At 37.4% G+C, this 17,975-nt stretch overlaps 1 protein-coding gene across 6 annotated transcripts in view; it reads right to left on the bottom strand.

Annotated features, from left to right (window-relative positions):
• Window positions 1–17,975, bottom strand: part of ULK4 (unc-51 like kinase 4) — a 257,174-nt gene that overhangs the window by 114,584 nt on the left and 124,615 nt on the right. The window lies entirely within an intron of this gene.

Raw genomic sequence — 17,975 nt, 5'->3', positions numbered from 1 at the left:
GTGATTTAGTGACTGGCCACGTTGGAGAGGGAGCGAGGGAAGGCTACAGGGTTGCACTCCAGCCAGCCCTGGGGCATGCAGCAGTTACAAACAAGAGCAGCCCCGTCAGCTTCCCAAAGCTGCTGTTCTCCCCCCTCTCTCTTCCACTGCTCACAATCATGTAACTCCTAGGACTGGGTGCATTTCTTCTTTTTTGTCACATGATTCAGTATGAAGAACATATATGAGGTCACAAAGACATTGAGATTTCTAACATAAATAATGTCACAAATATATGTTTATTTATATACATATACACACACATTTTTTTATATATATATATATGAATACTACAAAATGACAAACTAATTACAGAAGGAGAACTAAGTAAAATGAAATGTGTCCAAGGTGTGGGCACTGCAAGACTTTGAGAATGAGAAAAAAAGCCTAAAGAATGGGAGGTGAGATGTACCAGTTACTGATAAAAGTCGGGGAGGATGGAGGATGAAAGATAAAGAATTTAATTTGCTTAATTTTATTCACAGCAGAACCAGCTACCAATCCAGAAGATTAACTACTTTTGCTGCATTATTTAAATTAAAATGTAGGAGAAAGGCAGCAAATGCTAAGGAACATTTGGAGGAAAGGGTTGTGACAGAAGTAATGTGGTTTCTGAAGATGATGATACCAGTTAAATCTCTAATTAAAAGGGTGTGCAATTATCCCTTTACCCATCCCCAACCACCTCCCCAATATTTTTTCTCTAATAAGTGTGAAAATTGTCCAATTATAATGACTGAGTGAAAAGAGCTTTAAAGTAATACCAATCCTGTGGAAATGTTCCATGTTAAACATTGAGAGTTCTGAAACTTGTTCACAGATAGGGAATCTGTGTAAGTGGAGCAAGAAAGATTGTATCTGAAATTTAATGTACATGAAGTAATGCACACAGTAGGGAAAAAGTCCTGAGTTTATATCTGAACTAATAATCTCAAGTTAGGGAAGACAGTTTCACACAAATGACAGCTCAGTGATAGCAGTCAAAAACCCAAAGTGAAATGTTAGGAAAAGAAGGAAGAATAAAAGAAAAAAACAACCAAACTAACACCCCACAGCTCATTCACCCATTGAACACTCTGCTCTGGTCCTGCATCTCAAAAATTGTATATGAAAATGGAAAATATTCTGAGAAAGCAGCAAGAACAATCAAAAGTGTGGAACAGCTTCCATTTAAAAATACCTAAGTAATGATGACTTAGTAGTCCAGAAAAATGTTTTAGCAAACTGACAGGGAATATTGAGATTTATAAAATCAAGGGTGTCATAAGTGGATGAAGATCCATTGTTTGCTGATTTCTTGAATACAGAAACAAGAAATACCCAAATAATCTGGTAGGAGCCACGTTCAAAACAGACAAAAGGAGCTATTTCTTCACTCTGTGCAATGCCAGGCTGGGCAGCGCCTTGCACAGTGTCAGGAACTCAAGCAGTTCACATGGGCCATATAAGGGAGGTTGGACGAGGCCATGGAAAAGGTGTCTATTGTGAATACTAAACACATAGTTACTACAGCCAGCTCACAAAGGGCTTGAGTTAAAAGTGGTTGGATGTAGAGAAAGTACTTGGTGGATGTGTCAGATAGGCTTACTCTTTCTGATAATATTTTTGTAGACATCCAGTTGTGGCCACTGTGAGGTACAAAACCAGAAGGCTAGTCAAGACCCTTGATCTGACCTGGTCCAGCTTTTTTTATGTTCTTTCTAGTTGCCTGTACAAAAAGTAACATGATCACCACCATACTTCAAAAAAAGACCTAAAGGAAATAAGGTGTGACAAAAATCAGATTTCACATGGAGTCCATGTAACCCACAATAGCCAAAGAAAGCATGAAAAACCCCCAAAGAAGTCTAATCAAACAGAAGTTTCCAACATCTTTCATGCAAACAAGAGCTCTTACACGAATCAAACTCCCATTAAAATAAACAAACATAAATTAACATGGAAAGTAGATTTGATACCACCTGATTTTTAGACATAACTCCAATGACTTAAGTACATGGCAAGATAGACACATATTTACACACACAAATACTCAATCTCCAACAGTAATTTATATACTTATTTGACTTTTTATAAATTACATTTCTAAGTAGAAAATGTAATTTTACTTATTTGTGAATGACATACTATTTGAAACATACCAGCCTTCAAGAATAATTTTAGCATAATAAATATTACACCAAAACCATTAACCCCATAGTTTTATCATAGATAATAATTATTCAATTAAAAATGTAAAAAGACTTAAAAGTTTTATAACCTGTCAATAATTCTCCTTGAACTAAAAGTGGAAAAAAAAAAATACATGATTTTTAGCATGAAAACTTCTAAGAGTACATATTCCATTTTACGGCCACAGTTTCCAGCAAGTTCCTTTATAGCAAAAACCACATACACACACACACTCTAAAAAAACCTGAAACCAATGTTACACCAAATTACAGAACCTAATTACTTTTGGTATTCTAGAAAACAGCACTTTTGAGTAAGTGAAAAATGCCTTTTTGCATACACTATCTGCTTAAGGATACTTATTTCATAACATATGAATAAGACAACGTAAATCCCAATTAGAAATACTGGGATAAAACTTATGGTAGGAAATGATGATAAAAATTCAGGATGTGCCAACTGAATAACTCACACTGAGATGGAGCAGAATGTAACTTTAAAACAGGAAGGGATTTTTTTTTTTGTTGTTGTTCACTATTATTATCACCTTCCTTAATCAAGAAGAAATTTCCTAAACATTTCTGAAGTCAGGTACAATTAGAGATACAGACATCTACACTAGCACAGGTAAACCCTGCTAGAGTTAAAGGACTGAAACAGAGCTTGATATTAAATACTATATATTTTGTAATTCATTCAACTGGAAATAAGAGCTTAAATAAGAAATTTATGCCCAATTTTGTTTCTGAATTCTCAAAATTACTGTTTATTTTTAACTCACATACTCGTTAATACCAACATATTTGCACCCAACCAAATAAACTGCACAGACTGAAAATTAACTTCATAACTCAAAACTAATACTGTGTACTTTTAACCTGATAATTTCTCAAAGAAATAACTTGCTTCAGAAAACAAGTCAATCTGTGTAAGTCAAAAAATAATCTGGTTTCTCACACAAAAATAGGAGTGGTAAGACAAACTTCTACAGCTAATAACTAAAAACTTACCATACAGAAAGGTTCCCATGCATGCGTTTTCAGTATATAAAGCAGAACCTGACTCTGTTCAAACTAAAAGTCTAGCTACCCCAACAACCTATCTAAACCACTTGGCAACAGAAGCAGCCCTACAAGTGCAAGCCAGGTATACAGAACAGCTTCCCAACCTCTAGGAATTCACAGCCCAAGGACTTTGAGCCAGTAGCAGATCTTTTGAACACAACAACTCTCAATGGATTTTTCTTCCATTAATTTGTCCAGTCTCTTTTTTAATTCAAGTAAACCCAGGACCCTATGGCACAGCTGAACTTAACACTACAGGAAGCAGTATCACCTTTTGTCAGTTTTTAAGATCCCAACTGCAAGTTTTCTTTGGTTCTTATAATACAGTTCTTATATCAGAGGATACAGTAAACAGCAATACTGTTCCCTATTCACCTTGTATGAGCCACTCATGACTGCATGCTATCATACTTCCCCCTCAATCTTCGCCTTCCAGATTAAAGCATATGGAAGAGTAATCTCTTCTACAGTGGCCATTCCAGACCTTTGATCATCTGTGTCTCATCTCTTTGCACTTTTTGCAGTTCTACTATAACCTTTTTGAGGTGGGAAACCCAAAAAACACACATGGATTAACGTGGCACAATGTTTTTCAGCTTACCATTGTAATACTTCCTCTTACAATCTATAACATTGTTTTCTTTTCTGACCAGGACTAAGGATTAAGGAAATGTTTTTATTAGACTGTGTTTTTATCTAACCACGATACGTCATTCCTGAGTGATAACAGCAACACATCTTGTATTGCTGCATATGTAGAGTGGAGATTGTTGACAGCAGACACATTGTGCAATACTTCAGAACACATACAAGTTTCACGGTTGCTTTAAAAAGAAGTGCAAATTAAACTGAAAGTGAGTAGTATAAGGTGTCAAAAAAACTTGTGAGGATTTTAATTACATGGATACTCACAAGATCCTGAAGGTTATGTACAAAACTTCTATCAAAAAAGGCCTAAATCAAGAGTGATGAAAGAATATGTGAATGCTAACCAGCTTTATGACTACCAAAGAAACCCCAACCCAAAACTGTTAAAGAGGGGGGAAAACACCTTGATCCAGAAACTCTGCACTGTGAACTTTATAACATCTTCAAACACTTTGCGTTGGCAGAAAAACTGAGAGGGGAGAGAACATGAGCACCAACTGTGTACCTGTCCAAGTCTTAGGGTGGTCTGTGGTGACAGTCAGTCCTGCTCTCACTCCTGCTGCTGGTGACATCCATCATTAAGGACCATAAGCTCAATATCTTTCTGCCTTAAGTTCCCAAGACTGACGGACTGATCTGATGACTGAAGTGAAATTCCTGGTACAATGTTCAGTGATCACAGAAAAAGGTCACAAACTCCTCTCATTCAGACTAAACTGGGGGAACACTAACAGAATTATTCCTGACAGAATGGGCTAGACAGAACAGTGCACTGTAAAATGAAATACTGGAGACTTATTTAAAGCTATATATCAACATAAAATGACAAAAGAAATATTATTTCCATTTCAGGGCAAAAATTCCTGTCTTGCCATATTTTAAGTCTTTAGAACTATATATGGATTCAAGCCATCCTTATTTAGTGTGAGAAAACAACAGGTTTTTATAGGCTGTCTGAATTGCAGAGAAAAACAATGAACAAACTTAACACCATAGTTTAAACTACACTAGAGAACTCATTAATTGGTCCTTAATTTTGCTTTTTTTTTTTTTTTACATATCATTCTTCTCCTAAACAATATAAAAATGTTCTTTCTCAATATATATTCCAAATATTCTACAAATCCTAACGGTTCCAAAGGAGACAGAATTAAAAAGAAAGGTGCTAGTTAACATCTAAGTACACCTGTTTTCCATTTAGTTTTAGAGGAAACAGTTTTCCAAGAAAAAATATCTAATAGCATCATCTTTAGCTGTCAGGTGCAAAGCTGAAGTTAGCATATTCCCTTAAAGGTCAGAGCTGCACTGTTTGTAAGTAAAAATACAATCATTAGGAAAGTATTACCCCTTTTGCTCTAAAGTTTCCACAGCAATATTCAAATTACCCAATCACAAAAGTCTCACATATACCACTTAATTTTTTTTTTTTTTCAGGACAATGTTCAAAGAACACAAAAGTAAGACTCATATTTAAGGTACCTTGCATAATGTCCAAGAGTATTGCCAGACAAAACAAGTTGGCAGAAACACTCACTGACTTTATACATCCATCCCTGACCTACAGTCTGTCTTGGATTTGGTTCATAAAAGAACACTCTCATGCAGTATAAAATGTAGCTGGCTCAGATAAGGGAGAAATGGGAGCAGAGCCAAGCCAGCTGAATCAGCATTGCCACTTCAGTCCATCCACCTTCCTCACTTAATGGTCAAAGCATACAAGGAATTAGGAAGTTGGAAATAGATGAAGAGATCAGAAACCCAAGCTCACCTGGGAGACTACTGACTTGGATCCTAATCTACAGGAGTTAACACACCTAACTACAGGTAGGACACAGTGAATGGTGGCTACCATGCTAGGAGATAACCTGTGGGATAGTTTTTGGTTGGTTGGTTTTCAGGAAGATGGACTGGATTAGGCCAATCAAATCACAGAAGTTGCGTGTGTGTGTGTGCGCGCGTGTGTGTGTGTATATATATATCTCTCTATAAAAAAAAACCTTATCAACAGATATGGTTGAAGGTACTTTTGGAGCTCTCTAGTCTAGTCCCCTACTCAAAGCAGTCCTGCCAAAGCAGGCTGACTCTGGGCTGCACCCAGCTGAGTTTTAAGAGTCTCCAAGGATGAAGATGCTACAAACTCTCTGGGCCTGTGTTCCAGTGTTTGATCACTCTCCCCAGAGCAGAATGTTTCTTCCTATACCAAGGTGGAATTTCCCATCTGCCAACTTGCATTCATCCTCTTGTCCTTCCATTGTGCACTGGTGACATAAGTCAGGCTTCATCTTCTCTGCACTGTCCAGTGAGGTAGCTACAGACAGGAGTAAGATTCCCCCACCCAAGCCTCCTTGGCAAAGGTTGCACGAAATCTGTCCTCTCAGCCTTTCTGTGTCTGCCATGCGCTCCTGGCCCCCTGATCATCAGGGTGCATATCCACTGGGACTGCTCCAAGATGTCAAAGGTTCAGGGTAAGCACTATTACAGTATTTTACAATATATTTTAAATTCTTCTCTGAACACAGTATTTGAAGAAACTGGCTATTCCTAATCAGTTTAGCCTTCCAAGAAAAAATAACTTTTAAAAGTTATTCAGAATAAGAACTATTACAGCCTTTGTAATTGGAAGGGGTTAAGGGAAGAGCCAACTACCAGAGTCCACCAAGGTCCAAAGGACAACACGCAATCCTCTAGATATAGTAGGAACCTTGTAGATATTGAACAGCCAAGGGCCAGCACACAATCCAATGAGGTAGCTACAGAGAGGAGCAAAATTTTCCTTTTGCAGGGGTGGCGACTTTTGGGCTGTTGCATTGGATAGCAAGTCAGTCCCTGAAGGGATCACAGGTTTCCATAACACTGGACAAATATTAGAGTTGTAGTTATTCGTTAGTTGTTTTGAAGAGCGTTTAAACTGTGTTATCACCATGCATCCCTGTAACACTGGGCTGTTTGTCCCAACCAACAAAAGAAGCAAAAATAACAGAGGCCTCAGCTGGGCTGTAAGTCACTTAGAAGCAACACTCTGAAATGTTCTTAGGACACTGAGAGTAACAAAGTGATAAAGACAGAGATCTGCTTATGGCAGGCACAACAGTGATTGTTACTCTGCAACAACTTTTTCTTTGAAATGCATTGTAAAAGTATTTTCTTTTAAAAGACAACTTGTAAGACATTATACCATAATACATAAAACAACCATCCACTTTTGACTAGTTTAGAAACATTTTATAAAAAAAAAAACACTCCACAAAACCTGTAAGCTTGCTTGCTTATTGAAGACCAATAAAATAAACATGAACAGTGAGATCAAAGAGATGGAAAACAGTCACAACATCATAAACCTTAGAAATGTGTTCTACTATCAACAGTAATCATGGTCACTATTTCTGCAAAGCAGACCTACACACTTCACTACTTGTTTGTGATTTCCTTTTTCAGTATGTTATAGCTAGCTTTAAAACCTTATTAAAGTCTTTTAGACTCATGTTTATTATCCATAAAATTTTCGACTTCTGAGGCAAGATAAAAAACTACCAAGAAACACATAAGAATATTGTTTATACATGAGTTTTCTTATGTCCCTTAGCACTGAATATAAAATAATAGTTATGTAGCATACACACTAAAATATTAGTGTCTAGCAATAGAAAGCAATTCCTTTAAGATGCAAATAGCTGAATTTCTTTCCGATAAAAAACCTAATGCTGTCACAAATGCTGTGGACTCAATTTTTCTCTCAGAAGTGGAGCTTCAGGTGATTTTGTAACTAACTTTATTCCCTCCCCTAACAGGAACATTGGTTCAAAATAATTTTCCAGATAAGAAAAAGAGTGATAGAAGGATATGCTTTAGTAATATTTTTTTCCTTTTTAAAAGTAATTTTATTATGCACAATATCAATCTTTAATATTAAAATTAATTTAAAGGATGGCTCTGCTGCTCCTCACATATTTTTCCACCAGCAATCCCAGATAATCCTAGGTGATAGATCTACACAGACATATGGTCATAAAATAGGCTGCTCACATTTATTTAGAATTTGTATAGCACTTCTCATAACAAAATCTGAATATCTTCTAAATTCTAATGAATTTATCATCCCTACATTCCTGTGATGTACATTTTTAGTTCAGACATTACCTTAACATAAGGAAAATTCATTAAATAATTATGCTTGAATAAGGTCCAGCTAGGACCTTAAACAGGCCTAGGTTCAGAATGATGAGCATCCATTTCTGATTACTGTAGAGTAAATGTGTTCATCACACACACAAAGGACAGAAGCACACTAAGCACATCTGAAAAAGAAGGCTCATACAATTTGCCCAGGGTCAAGAAGAAATATGGATCATCAGTAGGAATAGAAAGTAGTGCTCTCAATTCTCTCGGTACTCTGCCAACAAGCATCCCACAAATCACGTACTTCAGGCAAATGAAAAAAACCTGAAACCCTGTTCTCAAATTCTGTCATTTGTAACAAATACACATTTAACTACTACTATTATGACCTCTCAATAATAGAAAGTTGAATTACAACTAGTCAAAACTATTTGACTCAAGCAACTCTACAAGAACAGCTGAAAATCAGCTACTAATACCACTCAGAAAAACAACACAAAGCCCCCAACAATAACTTTCTCAAGGTTATGGGGGGCAAGTAAATCATTCCAGCTCTGCTTAAAGCTAGCAGCTGTTAAGAGGAACTTTTTAGAAAGTTTCCAAACTTGTACATGCAAAAGTTTTAATTATACAGTATTTCCTTCATTATCCCAAGCTCATGATATTCATAAAAAGAACACAAAAGAAGTGGCACACTTCACCTCAGAGGTATATGGCACCTCTCCGAATGAGCAACATGTGGTTGCCATGTGGTCCCTAAGTCCTCAGAATATGTTCTCATCACTTCCGACACTCCAGTTCCAGTCCTTTCCGTAAGATTTCTTCAAACTACATTGGTCTTTTGCAAGTATGGGAGGACATCCATACATTAATTGTGAAGACATCCTCCACTTTGAAATTGCTAAGGGACCCAAAGCAGGACAGCTGCAGCAGCTAATTTGCCCAAGTATTTATTAAGCATCATAGAAGGCTCTGCAGTTTCTAAGCCCTCTGTCGCTGCACCTGCATTACTAACTTTAGCTCAGCTACTAGCTCAAAGTTAGGTGGAGACATCTTTATGAATTGCTGCCACACACTGACTGCACCACACACAAGCCTTAAGGTTTGTGGTTATAACAAACGTTGAAAGTCTAGCATAAGTTGCAATGATACTGAAAAAGTCAAATCATTCTCCTATTAATGTTTGTAGCAGAACACCTATGGCAAAGGAAGCTTTTGCTGAAAAGCTTCCCTTTCATGGGGGATGAGGCTGGAGAGCAGCCCCGCAGAAAGAGATCTGGGAGTCTGGGCTGGTGGCAAGTTCAATATGAGTCAGTGTGTCCTGGCAGCCTGGGGTGCATCAAGCACAGCATAGCTAGCCAGTTGAGGGAGGTGACTGTCCCGCTCTACACTGCACTCGTGCAGCCCCACCTCGAGTACTGTGTGCAGTTTTGGGCACCTCAATATAAGGACATCAAACTATGAGAGTGTGTCCAGAGGAAGGTGACCAAGATGGTGAAAGGTCTGAAGGGCAAGACTGCAAGGAGCAGCTGAGGTCACTTGGTTTGTTCTGCTTGGAAAAGAGAAAGCTGAGAGCTGACCTCATTGCAGTCTACAACTTCCTCAAGGGGGGCAGAGGAAGGGGAGGTGCTGATCACCTCTCTCTGGTGACCAGCAATAGGACATGAGGAAAAGAAGCTGCATCAGGGGGAGTTCAGATTGGACATTAGGAAAAAGTTCTATGCTGAGAGGGTGTTTGGTCACTAGAACAGGCTCCCCAGGGCAGTGGTCATGGCACCAAGCCTGTCAGAGTTCAAGGAGCATCTGGACAATGCTCTCAGTCACATGGTTTAGTTTCAGGTAGTCCTCCAAGGAGCAGGGAGTTGGACTTGATCCTTATGAGTCCCTTCCAACCGCAGATATTCTATGATTGCTTTATCCATTTGGAAGACTACTGCACATTATTATCCAACAATATCTGAGAAAACAAATCATATACCATGGGTTCTCATCATTAACCACAGTCAGAAACGGTTTTATACCATGCATTTTGGCTTCTAATAGTTTCATTGTCATCAATTAAGATGATAATTACACATCAATAAAACAAAATTGTTAAGACTTCATTCTGTGTACAGTGTTAATACTTGCAGAGAACAATTGACCATAACAGATTAACTACCTGATTCAATACTAATCAAATATTTACAGATGTATAGATATATAAACACTTCCCCAGAAAATCCTGACTGAATGACTACCGACAAAAAAGTAAAATCCATTTCTAGGGGGAAAAAAAAAAAACCCCACAAAAAAACCCCCATCACACAACCAGAAACCAAACAATAAAAAACTCACTTTCTTTTAGTAATATTCTGCTTCCTGCTAAAAAACTCTCAAAAGAGTTACACTTACACATGTTTATTTCCAAGAGTACGCATTCTGATATGCAGGCTTATCCCTTCTAAGTATACACTACTTTCAAGTCAGCCATTTAAAATAGGTAAGTAGTCTCAGGCATCTCATCCTTAAACTAAAGTGTTTAAGTGAGTTAACAGAGTAATGAAAAAAACCAACATTTCTACCAGAGGGGCCATATTTTATTCCTTGAAAACTGGAAATTAACATACTGTACTGCCTTTTACAATACCTTCTTCAGTCTTTAGAAACACTCTTATTCACTTGATTTAGCATTAAAAAGAGAATAAATATAATACCTTACTGAATGTTGACACAAGACTTCAACACATTGGTAAGAAATTTGTCAGTTTGGAAAAGAGTTAGACCATACTAACCAGCAGGTCAAGGAAGGTGATTCTCCCCCTCTACTCTGCTCTCGTGAGGCCCCACCTGGAGTACTGCATCCAGCTCTGGGGGCCCCAGTACAGGAGAGACATGGAGCTGTTGGAGAGAGTCCAGAGGAGGCCACAAAGCTGATCAGAGGGATGGAGCACCTCTCCTATGAGGACAGGCTGAGAGAGTTGGGGTTGTTCCGCCTGGAGAAGAGAAGGCTCCGGGGAGACCTTGTAGCAGCCTTCCAGTACCTAAAGGGTGCCTACCAAGAAAGCTGGAGAGGGACTGTTTACAAGGGCATGTAGTGATAAGACAATGGGTAATGGTTTTAAACTGAAGGAGGGCAGATTTAGGTTAGGTATTAGGAAGGAATTCTTCACTGTAAGGGTGGTGAGGCACTGGAACAGGTTGCCCAGAGAGGTTGTGGATGCCCCATCCCTGGAAGTGTTCAAGGCCAGGTTGGATGGGGCTTTGGGCAGCCTGGTCTAGTGGAGGGTGTCCCTGCACATGGCAGGGGGGTTGGAACTAGGTGATCTTTAAGGTCCCTTCCAACCCAAACCATTCTATGATTCTATGACACTTATTGTTAAAGTGTTCTTCTACTTATAGTAATTTTTGCACTTGCATTACATTTGTCTTCTTTAAACTCTATCTCATAATTTTTTATCATTCCAAACGTGTAAATTTTAAGATAGTCTAACACTTTTTCACTAGTTTCTCCTTAATCCATCTTTGGATACTAAATGTTTTTCAAAACAAGCAATTATTTTGCTTTATACATCACCCATTAAAATAGGATTTTGGCATTTTCACTTTCAGAAATCCTTGTAGATTACATTCCTCATCTGCCACAGTAGTTTTACCTATACTGCCAGAGCATACAATTTGGCTATTAAACCTAGCAGATGTTAGGAAATATACCTACTTCACAAATAGGAAAAAAAATAGAGATATTCATTATGGATAAATTTAAGGTTCCTAACTGTAACTAATGGCCATCCTGTAGAAGTCACAAAAATCACTCTCAGAATCTAATTTCAGATACCTTATAAATGCAGGTTTTCCCTAGAAGCAGTAATGACCAGATGAAATACACCAAAATGAACCATTGCATTTAACTTTTTAATAACAGCATTGAATACACAGCCAGGAACAGGAATACCACACACAAAGCTATTAAAATAAATACTTTTTGCTGTTCTTTAAAACTTATGTTGCCTAAACATTCCCAGATATCTTTGTGTTGATTTTTTTAATAGAGGGCTGAGGCTAAATCAAGGATTGAGTATACCAGCAGACTGGAGTGAATTGTCAATAGCTATCAGTTAGTACCAGTATCAATCTTCTCATGCAAGCACAGAGCTTAAAGAGGCACTTTAGCTCAAAGCTCATTTACAGCATTGAGGACCAACTGCCTATTCACACTAAGTGCTAGAGTTTATATTATTTGCCATATTCATTATCCTAATTTTCTCCAGCAGATGAGTTTGGCAGTATAAACTTGTTCTTGTATTTTATGGAGAGTACAAGAGTCACCTACTCTACTGTTTCAAGTATCCATCCTGGATGATCTACAAGTACTTGCAAGAGTTAGAAACGTGCTCCCCATTCTTCTAGACAACCACAATGGACTAAGAGGTGCTTAGTTTAGCAGAGAGAAGTAAACTAATGCTTCAACTGTTGCAATAATCTCTGATACATGTTCTTCTATACCTATCATCCATGGGGCTGCTAACAGAAAAACACCTCTACCTCTTCCCTCAAGTCATATTTGACTGCAGCCTCTCAGTAGAAAATGGAAACCAAGTAAAATAGGAATGATGAAGCTCCTGCTTTTCCTCTCCAATATTTTTTTTTCCTTTTTTAATAGTATTTTCATAGGAAAGGCTTTTCGGAAAAGAAATATTATTTTGAACAGTTCTAAGTGGGTGTCTTTGTTGCTGTAACTGGATCACAAGGAGTGGAATCTCTGAGCCTAACCATTTCCTATAGCTTGATTTTTTTTTTCCTCCAATTAAAATTCAAAATTAAATATAAAATCCAACCACTGCTTCTACTTGGCTGCTACGCAATTTCTCACTTTTTTTTTTTAATTGAAGGGCTTTGGTTAAAATTATTTTTAATTTTTTTAAAAAACAAAGCAATCTAGTTATACATGGCTATGTATCCCCTACTTAGACAAAATTTCCACAAAATTATTAGTTTTCTTGAAAAGAAGGTGTTACCCAAATAAAACTGGAATGGTTTATTTTTTCTTTTAAAGTATGAGTATCTTTAACCAATTTTGATCTGTTACAATTTTTCTTACAATCATGCCTAGCTCATATTCTTCTTTAGTACTCAATGGAATAATGAACTTGATTTTCAGCTGCAATAACAACAAAGTGAGCAAAGCAAAGCTTCCAAGAGGATCAGTGTCTGCCAGCATGACAATGATTTTGAAGCATTTTTTGAGTATTCGAGCACAGGTTTACTACAGTCTAGCAAAACCATGAACAGTATAGGATCCTTTAGTTTAAGATGTCCAGTTCTATAATTAAATTTTTTAACATGGACTCATACAGAAGTCCCAAAATACACAGCCACACATAACAATACTCAGTATAAAACCTCAAACCTAGACACAACTAGGAAAAATAAACAAAAATATGTGAATATGACTAAAAAAAGAAATATATTTTGTAACAGCTTTCCACTGCATTTAAAGGAAAATAAATTAAAATTTGTAATTTTAAAATTAATTTTAATTATTTAAAAAAATGTAAAGAAAATATGTGGACTTGCTTGTGTAAAGGATAGATCAACAATATAAATAAAATATTTATTATATTTATACCTTTAAATTAGATTGTACAGTTTAGACATTAAGGCATCATCTACCATTATTTGATGGTATTTAATAATAAGGTATCATTTATAAATACAGGAACTTTCAATCTTACTATCAAGTAATTTTTATTAAAAGGATATGCCTTTAAATCCACTTTGCCACATTTTTCGTGTGATCACTGACCATTAAAATACACAACGTTGCAAAAAAAATTGACAGCAAAAATGGAAGTCTGAGATGCTGGTGTGATTAAAAGTTACACTAGAGATTTTAATAGGATAAGTACACAACTGACTACTGAGCTTTAACAAGAGGATAGCACTGAGCTCCTAATCACAAGCATCATTAGCTTCAGTTTTAAAATTTGTCAGTAGAAAAACAGAATTTCACCAACTACACAGAATATCTTTTCTATGCAATAAATTAGATTCAGATAATCCTAAAGGAAGGCCAAGTAATAATTATGATGTGTGGAGGGTCCCCATCCTACCCACTCTAAAAAAAGTAACACAGTACATAACATATATGCCAACTTCATTGCTAGCTACTCAGCAAAATCTTGGTAGCAATCTAAAATACAAACAGCCATAAATTATAAATATAGGAATAAACCACTACCAATTCCTTTATCAACCTCATTCCAGCATTATAACATACTATTCAAGAAGAATCACAGATTTGACATAGTAAAATATGTTAGAAACAATACTAGGGATGTAGCAGAAAAAGGCAGCAAGTACAACATGAAACATGTTCCACAGTAACTTTTCCTGCTACCATCTCTTCTACTTCATCAACAGCAGCATTTCATATTTATACCTTACATCAACCCAACTTCTGGCATCATGTATGTCTTCATGGAATTTGCCTAAGTATTTTTAACCTTGTTACCAAGGGGAGTTTGCACCTTGTAAATTTTGCACATTATGATGCCAGCTTTTCTTCTGTTTTTCCAATCACTTATTGTCTTGAATATACTCATGCATTTTCAGTGTGTCTCCCCTTATCCACAGATACATATCACTACATCTTCATTGATCTCATTAGACATTATAGCAAGAGAAATGCCTACTCATACTGCAGTCACACCTCTGTATTGCTTTATAGAACTACTCATTATCTAAGTAACCGCTAGCACTAGGATCTGGCATCAGGGTACTGATGGATTTAATTTTCATTCAGGTGTAACACAAAATTCCCCTCTGAAGTTTTGCAAAGAAGAACTGTATCCAGGTCTTTCACATATTCACAAAGTACACTATTAATTTGCATTTCCTAAATGTAGCTAACTGTTAAGTGATAAATAAGTGTTGAGGGTTTCCAGGGGAACGGCAACTGTTTTTAAAGCCTCTTACTAATAGATCAGTAACTAAAACCTAGCTCAGGTGAATAAAGTTAATAGCTATTCTCTTAGTACAACTTTTTAGGTAGACCATAACACCTTTTTTCACTGATCCAGTTCCTTTTGCCTGGCAACTATAACATTTACTGAAGCACAGTCATAAATGACATGAAAGGGTACATTTGGTATAATTCAGCTGAGTTCAGAGATCTAACTGGTCCAGATATATGAGAGAGCGTAAGAAATTGCCAAATCTCAGAGTTATTGCTTAGACCACAACATTGCGTAGTATGCAGTATATAGGGTAGTGCAACTCTACATCAACAAGCAGCGAGAAGCAGTCACATTAAAACTTATTTCTTGTGAATTGTCTGGTATCTGCAAACCATCATGTCCTCACTGCTGTGATAGCTAGATTAAAGCTAGTACATTCAATCCCACTTTGATTGTGGCACACTCTAGAAATGAAAACAGCTCCTGGAGACACTTTCCAATTCTGAGCCCACATTATTTCCCTTTAGAGCCTAAAAGCCTCAATATCCTGTTAGCGGCATCACTGGAAATAACATGAACTACATTTAATGATACATAGAAAATACATTGGATGTTTGGTCTCAGCATAGGAAATTATGGAATACTAGTGATATTCCGTGAACTTGATAGTAAATAGCTCTACCGACAGTACAAAACAGTGCACTGACTCTGACGCTTAATTCAAATTCAATAGTTTAAGGTCTGGTAAAATTCTAGGTACAACACCACAGAACTCAATGTTACTGATCTGTGCTGTTTCTTGAAACCAACAAAAGTATAAACCTAGCCAAAGAGTAGTTTATGGGCAGTAACGGGAAGTAAATGATATGCAGTGCCCTTCACTCATATGACCGTGAAAATCGTTTCAGAAACCTATAATGAAGGGATTTGTTCTGTTCATGAGGAAAAACAGCCTCACAATTAATCCTTCCAGTCTGATTAGTCCTGGCTCCTGAGCCTTCCCAATTGCCCAATATTCCTCTCCTGAATTCATTTTTCTGTAGGGACAACAGGGGAATAGTAAGGAGAGTGTGTCCTGGTTTCAGCTGAGAGGTTAATTTTCTTCATAGTAGCTAGTATGGGGCTATGTTCTGGATTTGTGCTGGAAACAGTGTTGATAATGTAGAGATGTTTTTGTTCTATGGACCTGTTGTTGTTGAGCAGTGCTTACACAGAGCCAAGGCCTTTTCTGCTTCTTGCACTGCCCTGCCAGCGGGATGGCTGGGGGTGCACAAGGAGTTGGGAGGGGACACAGCCAGGACAGCTGACCCAAACTGACCAAAGGGATATTCCATGCCATATGACATCATGCTCAGCATATAAGGAGCTTGGGGAAGGGGGGTGGGTGGGTGCGTGTGGCGTTCAGAGTGATGGCGTTTGTCTTCCCAAGTAACCGTTACGCATGAGGGAGCCCTGCTTTCCTGGGGATGGCTGAACACCTGCCTGCTCGTGGGAAGTGGGGAATGGATTCCTTGTTTGCTTCGCTTGTGCACGTGGTTTTCACTTTACCTATTAAACTGTCTTTATCTCAACCCAGGAGTTTTCTCACTAACTCTTCCAATTCTCTCTCCCATCCTGCTGAGGGGGGAATGAGCAAGCGGCTGCGTGGTGCTCAGCTGCCTGCTGGAGTAAAACCACAACAGGGTGGCAACCTGTTTAAGCTCTCACATCTCACATGCCTTGAGCCAAACAAGACCACAGCTGAGAGCCATTGTACTGTTAAAGCTGGACTGCTGTATACGGCAACTGAAACCATTACAGGTGCCCTCGCCAAACAAAGCACGTTGAAAGGGGATTTTTTTTTTCCTCCCTAAAAGCCACAAGCTTTTCCCCCACAACTCTAACCATAAGTTACACAGGTTTAAGAGAGCTGTGAAACCTTCACAGATCACCAGTCATGCAGACAATTTTGAACTTAGCTGCTTCTTACTCTCTTAAAAAAACCCTATTTCTAGAACTCATGAAAGAAAACTGTGTGTAGGAAGGTCAGGATGGAGCATTTATAACTAACTCCATCTTATCCTACTTACATGGTGTGCCATACACACATTTTAAATTCTGTGACTATAGATATAAGAAGTTTTTCAAGATCTGGGAATATTTCTAGAGATCATAACCATATTCAAATACTCACAGCCACATACTAATGTACATATATATGTATCTGTGTGTGTGTATATATATATTAGCAGTTAAACTTCAAGATTCCAATACCTGGAGAAGTTTCAAACATTCATTCAACATTTGAGGATATTAACATGAAACATTTTACTTTCATATTTTACTGTGTTCCTCTTCTGTTACTACCTAAAAGCAGTACTCCTCCCAAGTCAAAACTTTATGAACTACTGTAAAACGTTGTATTTATTGCTAATACTTATCACAAGAAGAGATTTGGACATATACATACACAAAATATCATAAAGCCTGTGTTCTGTATGCTACTGGAAAAATCTATCATCACTAAAGAGGTGACTTTAATAAAAAAGGGCTTATCTAGGTACGTGGTATTAAAGAGATTTAAAGTGATAGGCAGTGAAATAAATCACTGCAAAGGAAGAGATGAGATTAAAATATTTAAACCTAAGAAAGGAAAATCAAAGTTGATTCAGAATCACATTTATGAACATCATCTACCCTGAGTAAGACTGAATTTCAAGAATGATACAAAACCAAATATGTAATCTGCCTGCACTGCATAAATTATGCATATTTATTTATAATGTATATTTAGTATTCATCAGGAGCATACTTACACGACAGGACACTTACCTGATACAACTTCATGAGCAAAAGGATTGACAAAATAAACAAGAGATTGTGGAATTTAGCAATGAGAAGGCTAGTGGATAGCATAGTTCCTAGCTTCCAAACTGGCCTGCAGATTTTTCTTCTTCATTAACACATTTGTTTTGCAATGTTTCAGAGAAAAAACCATCAACATTTTTCATGATCTTCA

The sequence above is a fragment of the Grus americana genome, chromosome 2 (assembly GCF_028858705.1).
Source record: "Grus americana isolate bGruAme1 chromosome 2, bGruAme1.mat, whole genome shotgun sequence".
NCBI classification, from domain to species: Eukaryota; Metazoa; Chordata; class Aves; order Gruiformes; family Gruidae; genus Grus; species Grus americana.
This window is presented reverse-complemented; position numbering and strand designations above follow the sequence as displayed.